At 29.8% G+C, this 12001-nt stretch overlaps 1 protein-coding gene across 1 annotated transcript in view; it reads left to right on the top strand.

Annotated features, from left to right (window-relative positions):
* Positions 1 to 4451: 4451 nt before the first annotated feature.
* Positions 4452 to 12001, top strand: part of LOC126849343 (metabotropic glutamate receptor 2-like) — a 117774-nt gene continuing 110224 nt past the window's right edge. The window contains exon 1 of the mRNA XM_050591082.1: positions 4452 to 4549. The gene's annotated coding sequence lies outside the window, so the exon portion shown is untranslated. The remainder of the gene's footprint in view (positions 4550 to 12001) is intronic.

Below are 12001 nucleotides of genomic sequence, written 5' to 3'. Positions count from 1 at the left end.
ATATATATATATATATATATACATATATAATATAAATTATATATAATTTGATTAATATAATAAAAAATATATAAATAATAATAAAAAATTAAAAAAATAAAAAATATAATAGAAAAAAATAAATATAATAAATCTCTCTAATAAAATTTAAAGAAAAAGGAAATGAAAAATTTGCTATGTTAATATATATGTGATAATGCCTAATATTAAATAAATTCTGAATTTTACACATAGAAGCTAAAATCAAGAGATAATTAATTGTTAATTTCTTTCCTTTTGTGCAAAATATAGATTATATGAAAATATTGTACACTGCTTACGCTTAGAAATGTGTTAATTTTATATTTTCAGAGCAATTTTACGTGTGCGTTAAATTTTGTTCGAGAAAAATTTTTTTTCGGGAAACGCGCAAAACTAACATAAGCTAGTCTTCATTTACGGAAATACGAGACATGGAAGAGCGCGCTGTAACGTTGCGAATGTTACGCTGTAACCAAATGGCCCCGCTGAGACGTTAAACGAGTTCGCAAAGTTCATGGTTCTTTATCGTCGAAATGTGTAAAGGGAAGCCGCCGCGCAGTAACGACTCTTGTAATATGTGGCTTTGGCAAACTTCTGCTCGCGATTTTTTACTGTAATTAATTCCTATGATCAGAGGCACTCTCTCAGGACCGCAACTTTTGGTTGGCGTGTAAGTGCGTAAGTCATGCGAGTTCTGTCGAAAAAGAAATTGCTTGCTTTCGTGTGCAAACAATCGAGATTAATGCTAACATTTTCACCGTTTATAATTTCTAAACACATCGGAAAAAGTCTTGCTTCTTTTTGCTATGATATGGGAATCGTATTTTTTTTTTTTTTATTTTTTATTGAACGATAAGAACAAGTGCTATCCGATAAGAGCAAAAAACTCAGCAGAGAGATATTGTATGCGATATGCAAAATTATACGCAAAGTCCGACTATGACAATTCGATATGCAATTGATTTTGCATACATCTTTTTTTATTCGCAATACAATTCTAAAATTTTGAAATTGCCTTGCATTTATTCGAACAAATGCTCGAGGACAGAACCGATATCTTTCAATGTGACAGTTTTTTTTTAATAGCGCGACGAACGCGAGTAACGTTGCTCGCTGTAAAGTAAAAACGACGACGAAATTTGCAGCAGTAATAAATTGTTGTCCATTATTCTTGCCGTCTAGAATGCGAATGCTATTTATCGTAATACGACCCCAAAACTTGTTGCAACTGACGGGATGATGTTGGAACGAAATCCAGTGAGGTTCGCAAGCGTATACGCGTATATATCGTGCGGAGCGGTCGTAAGGAAAAAAAATTCACTATTTGCTTTATAAATTCCTGGGAGGATAATCATTTTTTATAATGCTTGAAGAGATTCTTCCATACAATTTGATGACGATAAAAATTGCGAATCGGTCAAGCCTCCACGAATTCAACGATATTGCGGACGAGATCTATCGATATCGATAACTTCGATCTTTATTCTCATGTATTTCACAACTAAACGATCTAATCATATAAGAATCATTTTTTTCCCGTATTAGCTAACGATTCTTAAACGCGGAAAACATACATTCATTATGTATATAAATATATATATACAATGTATTAAAAATCACGTATATTCTCAAAATTGTCAATTTTTTAATACAATCAATTTACTTGTCTAGCGAAAAATGACCAGGTCAATCTGGAATATTCTTGTATTTATTTTTTAAATTAAAATTTCGTTAATAAAAAAAATCATAAATCAAATAACAATTTTATTATTTTGTTATTTTTTTACATTACTAAATTTTACATTGCTATATTAAATTTTAATTTCCTGAATTTTTAGTTGCGTGTATCTCGCGTGCAAAAACAGGAATTCAAGCGTTATAAAAAAACATTCCCTCGTAAAAAACATTCTCTTTAATTTTCAATTTTACTACTTATAATTGAGAGAAAATACGTTGTCCGCGCAAATAGATAGCTCTAATAGATAGCAACTGGTTGTTGCGACATACTGTCATCGCATAAGCAATTAATCTTGTTATTTGCCAAGATTATATCATAAGCGGATAATATTAGATCATATAGCATAAATGAATGCAAGTTCATTGACCTTTGAGATAACTAGTAATGCTGCTCATCCTTTTCTTTGAAAGTTCAATTAATAATGATGTTACGGTTGCGGTTTCGCGTTGCATCAAAGATAAATCCAATAACAAGCATGCGAACACTTTATATTATTAAGTCAACTCTTCGCGACAAGCTTTTAATCGAATGAACAGTATTTAATGAATATTTAACAGAATTTCATAAATAGTAGTAATATTATATTTTAATGCGCGTAGCAAATGTCATAACATTTCTTTAAATTCACGTGAAATCGAGCAGCGGAATCGATTTCTCTGGCGGTTTATTAAAATCCCACTCGCCATAGGATTCGTCTGAGCCAAATGCTTCGAAATAAAATATTCCATCGAGCTTTCAAATACACCAACTGTATATTTTACGTGGAATCAAAAGTATCTGTTTAAAGAATTTTGAAAAATTTATATTCTCTCTCCCTCTCTCTCTCTCTCTTTCTGTCTTTATTCAGAGTGTCTTCTTTATTCAGAATTTAAATGGATATTTTATTTTGCAACACTCATAAATCGCTTTGCGCTTTGTCTACTTTGAAATAGAATTCGAGACTGAAATGCATAATATCTCATGCAAGATAAAATTCCATATGCAAAGCCATCATATAAGCAAACCACTATGTTACATAAAATTATGCGTATAAGTCCATATAATTTTTAATTGTGCATACTCAGTCTAAATATATTTTCTGAAATATTTTAATCTGCTCAATTTTTCTCAAAACTGTTAGAGTTTCTAAAACACATTAAAAATATAATTTTTTGCAATTATCATCTTACCACTGTACTTAAAACATGCAACATAAACTATACTAAGAATGTGTCAGAGCATAAAAGCACTTAGCTTTTAGCTCTTAGAATTTTTACCTCCCTCCTCAAGGGAGGCAAGCTCTTCTTTTATTCAAGAAATCTATTAATTCCATTTAAATTAAAATCAATGTGTTATATTAAAAAATACAATAAATTTTGCAGCGTATCAATTATTAAAATAATTGTCAATAATTCTAATTCTAATCCGTAATTAAATTTTAATTAATTAGCAATCAAAAGTAAATTGCGTTCAGATGTATAAAAAATCTGCATTAAATTAAACATGCATACAATTTAAAAAGAAAAATATCAATAGCATTATTATACCAAGAAAGAAAATTTTTTTAATTACATTGCCTTCATTTGCAAAACCTAATTAACCCAATGCGAATAATGTAATTGGCTTTTCTCGATGCAGCATTAAGAATTAAAGTTCTCGAACACGAAGATTAACCCGCCAAAATCTGCGGGACACAAATCTTTCGACTGACGATCACCCGATAATTGTCGCATATTTCCCTCAACAATTGACAATATTATCGGTCCAAAAATCCCATCTCTCCGAATGCCTGATAAGAGTACGCGCGCCGCGTGGGATGCTGGGAAGAGGGGTTGGTTCAAGCCGGCGCCCTCGCTCCACAAGTTCCTTCAGTATACGCGCGTAGCTACATTCGGTTAGACCCTATCTTGCGCGCGTATCGTGTTCGAGAGTCGCGTCGCCTTTCGGAAAAAAAAAAAAAATTACCACGAGGAAAATATTTCATCGATCGATCTGCGTGTCGAATTACCTGTGTGTTTTGCGCTCAGATTTAATCGAGAACAATTTAAACCGACACGTGTAATTCATCATCCCCTCGAAGTGTTCTTTAATTTGTAATTCGTAATGCTCGTTATACAAATCGAAATTTTAGAAATCTTAACATGAATATTCCATGTTGCATAGAATTTCGAATCAATAGAGTGTATTAATGAAAACTTTATTTTAAAATTCACGCTAATTATAGCTGACTATTTCATAAAAAAGTTTTGTAATAAATATAATTTCTTTCAAAAATCAAATTATTTATTTTGCACATTGCTTATGATAAATTTAAATTAATTTTTATTTTATATTATTTTTAATGTGCAATGAGAAGAATGCTGATGTTGTGTAATGCATAAATCAATTAATTAAAAAAATTTATTTTGTAATAAATCTATTATTTTATTGCAAACGAGAATTATCTATTCATATCCTCTGTGAACATATGAAGCTGTATAATTTCACAATTTTTGAGATTTTATTTTGTTAGCGAAACATCGTAATTTCCTTATCACTGTTAGACCAAAGATTCAATCGATTTCAATTTGTACGAGCTAGCACTACCGTGGCAATATATCTTGGATTACGCTTTGCTTCTTCCATTACATTTGATAATGCGCGCCTCGAGAATACTTTCAACGACATTATTCGAGATTTTTTACAAAACAAGAAACACTATTTATTTGTGCATGTAATAGTTTCGAAGCGCTCATCCATACCACGAGGAACAATATAATGGTCTAGCGTGGAAGGAAAATGACAGCGTTAAGCGACAAAGTTTAACTTGGGGTAAGTAGGATCCTGATTACGTTGGATATATAACGCAAAGCTTCTGCTCTAGCATCTAATTATTAAATATTTCCCTCGTGCAGCTTATTACTAAAGACAATGCAATAATTTCGTGTTAACGTAACATAAGACCGACACATATTGGCTAAGTAAGCAAGAATGACGTAAATACTGGCTTAAAGGTGCAGTTAATACCAGTTTAATCTATAGTAACACTGAAATAGCGTTCCAATCTTCCCGCATATCAGCGTTGTAGCGATTAAAACGCAACTACGCTGAATTATCTTCATTTTCCTTGCCACTGTAATTTAACTTTTTTCCAAAAACATATGAGATAATTTTGTATAAAATGTAAATATTTATCGCGTTTTATTTTTTCATATAGCGGATGCTTGTACGCATATATATAAAATATATATAAAAAAAAGGAATTAAATACCATGAAATACTAGAAAATAAAAATTTTTCTCAATATAAAATATGTATAAATTTTTTCTATCGAATAGGAGTTTTCTTATTCCAATCGTTCTTTACGAGAGAGTTTCTTATATGTGCCATAAAAAAGAGAAATTTCTCACATCGCTCCTAAAAACATTATCTTAACTACTATTACAAAAACCTGTAACCATCGACCCTTATTTAACCGCCGAAGAAAAAGTCGGTGGCGAAATGGCGAACCTTAGATCTAGGGTGTGCACCCAAGATCGTCGTACACGGCCCTTTATGACCGCAGTAATTCTTTAACGAGACCACGCGCACGCCGGATCTGCCCTTGGTTATCAGTGTAACTTCGTAGCATGGTTTTTTTCTTACCTTGATGGTGTCACACTAGCCGTATCAACTAAAGTTCGCTTTTGCTCCCGCGCATTCTCTGATATGTCTTTCATTTAGAACTCATCTTTAAATAAATCATACGGAGAACATAATTATCAGATATCAAACTATGTGTGTACACTCAACTACATTATGTGCATTGTTGTTTTACTTTTGATTTTGCTTTTTGTCCGGCAGACACAATATAAAAAGTGCTTAAAAAAATGTAACAAGGAATATTGGAAGTGATGTAGAGCATGCATGCATATTCTCAAAAGAAGAAAAAAAATCAAAAATGTTTTTATATATATTGTAACTTGTAATTTTCGCAATTTTTTCATGCACTATATAAATATAAAAGTTTTCCATATAAAAGGGTTTTATTTCAAAAAAAAGTTATAACAATACTCGCTTAGTTAAAATAATTTTTTTAAAAGAAACTAATAATTTTCCAAAATTAATGCGTTCTCTCCGATAAAAAAAAAAAAAAACATAATAGCATTTTCTATGACATGATAATTTTCTATATCGCCATTAAAAATGTGAGAGATTCGCAACTACAATATAGTTAGTATACTATTCTCTCTCTTCTCGCATTATATGTATACAATACTACGGGAAGATGAAGATACACTTACTATAGTTGCACGCGTTTGCGCAAAAAGCACTGTGTGTGTGTCTGCTGACAGTGATTTATTGTAACGTTTCACATAACATACTTTCAAGAAAATTCAACCTCAGATTGTATAGGATTGTTATCATATGCTCTGGCGAAAGAGTTGTACTCTATCTCTTTTCGCCATAAATGTAAAGGAGAAAAACAAATTGCTGCAAAAATTTAGAAAAGTTTTCCTTCAATGATATAACTTTATACATTTATTACCATTCTTTCGAAAATACTTTTAGATAATTTATTTTATATAAAGAGTTAAGAGAGACACACGCGTCTGTTGATAGGACGAATAACTTTCGACAAATGCAAACTCTTCCGTGAAGTTTACACCAAACTTTCAGAGTCAAACTTAATTTTCATTCTTTTCATTCTACGGATTTTCAGCTCCTCGCGAATTCGTATACTGTAACGGATGCGCAGCACATTGGATTTGTTTTCTCATTTTGAAAGCTGTTAAAGTTACAAAGCCGGATGGAAGAGCATATTAACATTCAAGAAATATTATCGCGAAACAATAATGCCGCAATTGTAGAGTTGCCAGAATTGTAGTGCTCTTTATGATCAATTCACTGTTTATAGAGTTACTTCTAAAAAATAAAAATTACATGCCCTGTATAGTGCACCTGATATCTTACGAAACGACGAAATGAATATTCATTTCGACAATATAATAGAGACGAGACTTACTCCTTGACACAGATTCCAGATTATTGCTCCGCTCTTGAGACGGTCCAGTAGTTATAGAAAGCTGAAGAAGCGAGATATAGTGAGAGCGATCTTATAAGAAAATTCGACCGCAAAATGTAACGATTCGCCGTGATCACAAAAAAGCATCGTCTCATGAGCAATTTCGTTAATTCTAACGTTTACCAGAATTCTAACATTTCCATGAAACGACGGGAATTTTAATAACGCAATGTCTCTCCGGTCACAGTTCTTATCGTAAGTAATTATATAATCGTTTATGGGAGCACAGATTTACACAGAGATAATTTAAATTAATATAAGAAAGCACAGGCAAAGATACTTTGCCTGCAAAATGTACCTTGTAAAATATCTTTGCTTGTATCTCCATTAACATTCTTCACAAATCTCATAAGTTTTATTTAAATATTTTGAAAACAATTAATGAATGCTGATTTAACAATGAAACGTATTACGTATCTAATTTTTGGAAGAAATAAAAAAAAAATAATCATTAACTTATCTCTCACGCAATCTCTCACTCATGTCTCAATATTTACATTCAATTATGTACCTCTTTCTCTCTCTCTCTCTCTTTCTTTCTTCGTTATAAAAATGCTTCCCTTTATAAAAATCGAAATTAACAGACAACAGAATCGAAAGAATCATAATGGACAGGCTGCCCTTCGTAACAAACATCAACATTACATCTCTCGTGATTTCAACGCGAGTGAGTTGCTATCCAATCGTTGGGAATTTTCATTGCGATATTCGATTAATTACAAACATGCAGCATTCTCTGAAATTTAATTGTAAATAAAGACTATTGCCGCGATAATTTTACAGCTTTACCAGCGCAAATATCGTGCATATTTATCTAGAGTATATAGTCAAGCATTTCACAATCATATTATAATGCGTCGCTCGTACAATACCTTCATAAATGAAGAGCCTTTTATTGAAAGGCGCATAGCGTAGCCGCTGAAATTTACAAGCCATTTCATTTTTTAATTAGTCTTTACATTTCATGCAAGATTTAATTCCAAAATATGTAAAAGGTGCTCACTTGTGAAATGGGCTTATTTATTTATGTACAGTACAGTGTATTTGTGCCTTTGAATTTGCATTTCCGGCGCAATTTCTCGTTGCTTTCATTAGTAAATAGTAATACGTGGTTAATCAACTTCATGATAGGATTTTCGAATAATATTTCAATACAACCTAATAAATCTTTCAAAGACCAGTGATAATAGTACATCGATGAAACAAACAAATAATTAAAATGACCATATCGACATTTATCTATTTAACATTTAAGTTAAATATTTCATGTATCGACGTATCCATTGTAATCTGTATATTTTATATTTGTGTTAAAACGTACTGTGAACAAAATAATAATTTATCATATATTTTCGTCATTTTTTGCGCACATAAACTTGTTAAAATTTTTTAAACTTTATTATGAGCGAAAAATCTGCTGGGAATACACTTTCCGTGTGCATAAAGAAGCGCGAACTTCATTAGTTCGCGACAATGTCACTTTGAAACAAGCCAGATGCAATTAACCACCGTGGATGATCTAAAAGCTTGAACTTATTTATCTGGGTTTTTCTTTTGTAACGTCAAATATTCATTCAATCCAGAAAATATAATATTGTTACTATAAAGTTACGTATACGCGCATTTATTAAAAATTTTAATTAAAAACAGTTAAATAAAACTATTATTTTATTTAACTATAAATGATTGTTAAATTTTCTCGGCTGTCACATATTTTTCCTACTTCTCTATTTATTTCGTATGCATGTGTCTTCCGCGACCGCTTTATTAAATTTTTTATGTTTGAGTCACTCTTTTTGTCCATCTTTTTATTTCTCATATACACGTTGACTCGGTCACAGCTTTACCGCCACTTGAAAAGATGCTTTCTGAGAACGCTATGAATTCTGTGAAGAAAAATTTATATAAATATGGTACTAATTCAGAATATTTAGAAAATTATTTAAATATTTCAAAGATGCAATGTCACAATTTTTAAACTCTGCTACGATTTCCTTCTAGATTTTTGCGTTTAAGATATATAAACAAAGATAGATATGAATTACAGATTCATCAGAAGAAAGTGTAAATACAGAAAGCTTTACATCAAATCTTGAATATGATCATACAAATGAGAAAGTCGTATATAAGAATTTGATGCAAAATTACAACCTTGTATATGATTTATAGCACACAGTTTATACACGTGCGATGAAATGCATTAAAGCGGAATATAAAGTTTTTGAAGTAGCGTTGCATCTCTTAAAATTTTGAAAATCTGTTCTAAATTTTTTTTTTTTTTTTTACCACAAATTGAATCTTCTCTCTTATTTTTCAAAAAAAATTCTATTTCTCAAATTTCATAAATTAATTTGTTATACTTTCATAAATATTGAGAATTGTTTAAATCACGTTAATAAACTTTTATTCAAAATAATCTATAAAATAAATATTTTTTTAAAATAATATTGAATCATTCTGCGTAAATAGGATATTAATAATTATCTTTTTTTTCTTATAAACTTTTGTAAATCGCATTCATAAAAAAAATATTAATCTCTAAAAGTATTCGATTTCATGATAGAAACTAAGAATTTAATTTCATCTCTCGATTTTATTTGCTTAACTTCTATATTAATCAAGAGAATTTATTAATAATTTATTAATAATAAATAATTAATTCTATAATATATTCTAATATTTTCGACCAAATAAATACAGGGAAATCTAAAGTACATCGAGGTACAAAGTAACAATGTAATTGTCGAAACGTTGTTGTTTGATATACGTCAACAATGCAGATATTACCAAAGAGTCAATTCCACCCATTGCCAATGATTATCCGTTAGACCTAGAATGTAATAACGGTGGTTTATAATATAATTTTGCGGTAACGCCTCATTCCTAGGAAGGATGTGACATTATTTGGAAATAATTACGTAAATGCGATGAGAGTGCATTCGCGATTAAACTCGAAATTGAAACTATAACGTAGAATCTTCATTACTATCCCGTTTAAAAGCTTCGTGCAACCATCAGTTGAAAATTGCAATAATTAAAAATAAGATGTCAAAAAAAAATCTCTTGCCTTTTAATATAAAATTACTAAAGTTAATTTAAATAAATTTTAAAAACTTACATTAGTAGAAACGCATATTTATAATTATTTATAATAATAATATTTATATGATCTTAAATTCCCCCCTCCCTCCCTCAATATTATACAGTGTAGATAATATAATTGTCTAAAGAAAAAATTCAATAAAAATATAACATAAAAATCTTTAAATTATCTTACAGTGATTTTCTAACGGATTAGAACATTTATAACGGATTGATGATCATGAATAACAGCATAGCTTTACAATTTTTACTTTTCCTGTCGCAATGACAGATTAGAGATTCTTTCTAAATATAGAAAACGTTAAATCGTTCGCTTATCCTACATTGGATTTGCACACGAGTATGCATTCGTTCTACTTTTGATATATCCGACGGCTGCGTTAAAATGCTGAATGCTCTCTCTGCGGTAGTTTTATATTGCCAAAAATATTACATAAGAACTTTCATTTTTCACATAATTTACAAATAATAAAATATAAAAGTCATATTTCAAAACGTTACTTTCAAGAAAAACAATTATTTTCTCTTAATTACATTCTTTTATAAGTAAGAAAACAAATTAGCATCTTTAGTACTCACGATATCAAGCACTTGGCCTTGAGAAAGATTTATTATCATATTTTGCTGAATATAATACTGTTTGTTCTACCAAATTCTTAAGAGAAATAATTCAACATATATAATAACTCACAAATTTTTTATCAAATTTTACTCGATCAACAATGAAGAAAATTTAATGTATCAAATGCTCAAAGAAAACTAATAAATCCTGAAAGAATTACATTCTATTGAATAGAACTATTTTTTTTTCTATGAGAAAAGAATTTTTAAACGAGATACCGTTAAGTTTAATCAAATAAGTTTCTATGAGAGAAGAGCTGGCTAAAGCCAACTCGCGTCTTATCTACCGATCTCTTATCGGTTTGCGATCAAATCAATATATTTTCCAATAATTTGAAGTAAAATAAGATCCAATTTGGAATTTATCCTAGTTTTATTGCTGACGACAAGCAATCTTAAATGTAATTAAAATCGCAAATGTAATTAAAGTTGTAAAAAAATGTGAAATAATTTAAGCACTCCATTCGATGGTACAATTTTAAATATAATTCACATCATCGTATTTTTGAAAGTATATAATATATTAGTATATAATTAGACATAAAACAAAATTTTATAAAAATATTTATTAAAAACATTTAAAGAAAAATAATACAATGTATAGATCAATGTATTTATAATGTAACATTATAATATAATCCTTATTTTTATTATAATAAGTAACTATATTTGTAAAAACAAAATTGTTGAATAAATGAAATTTTTCGATAATTATGGCATTATGCAAATATTTTTTGACATAATTAATTGCAAGATAGAAGAAATTCATGAAAAATACATTATTTACACCAACTTGTGTTGGTAAGCAAGTTTCCGCTACATATAACGAAATAAATTAATTATTCCCATGGCAAACAAAATTAAATTTTTAATTGTTTTCTAATTGTTTTTTAATTGTTTTTGTAGCATGCTTGTAATTAATTAATTTAATCAACAACGGAAATCAATCAAAAATGACAGTTAACATTTTTAACGAAACACATAATTAATAATAGAAAAATACAGCTTTGAAACAATTTAATATTAGTACATGCAAACTTATATTTTCCTAAAAACTATTTTTGACCAAAATGTAAAAAATTTTGCTGACACTTATCTTTTAAAATTGACCTATCAATTTTGCCTTTGTAAAAATACTGTAGTACTACTGATTTATCTTACCAATCTCAAGGATAATCACCCGCTTTTCTGAGCACGAGCCAAGAGAGTAGTTAAAAAAACAAGATAGCTAAATATAACGCGAAGATTTCCGGAGTACAAGGTTAATGTTCGACATCAAACACTAAATTTCAAGATCGTGCTTCATTTTCGCCACGGATCAGCAGAAAGCTTATATTACATTCTGCGATTTTTTATCAAACGACGATATTAATCTCTAGAACTATCTTTTATAAGAAATAAGTGCGGACTTGCGTTATTCGAAATTGTCTTATTAGCTCTCTCTTTCTCATCATCCTCAATGAATATGTCATCCAATATGTCATCCAATCGTTAAG

This window comes from Cataglyphis hispanica, chromosome 1 (assembly GCF_021464435.1).
Source record: "Cataglyphis hispanica isolate Lineage 1 chromosome 1, ULB_Chis1_1.0, whole genome shotgun sequence".
Lineage (NCBI taxonomy): Eukaryota > Metazoa > Arthropoda > Insecta > Hymenoptera > Formicidae > Cataglyphis > Cataglyphis hispanica.
The sequence above is the reverse complement of the archived record's forward strand: the minus strand, read 5'-3'. Positions and strand labels throughout refer to the sequence as shown.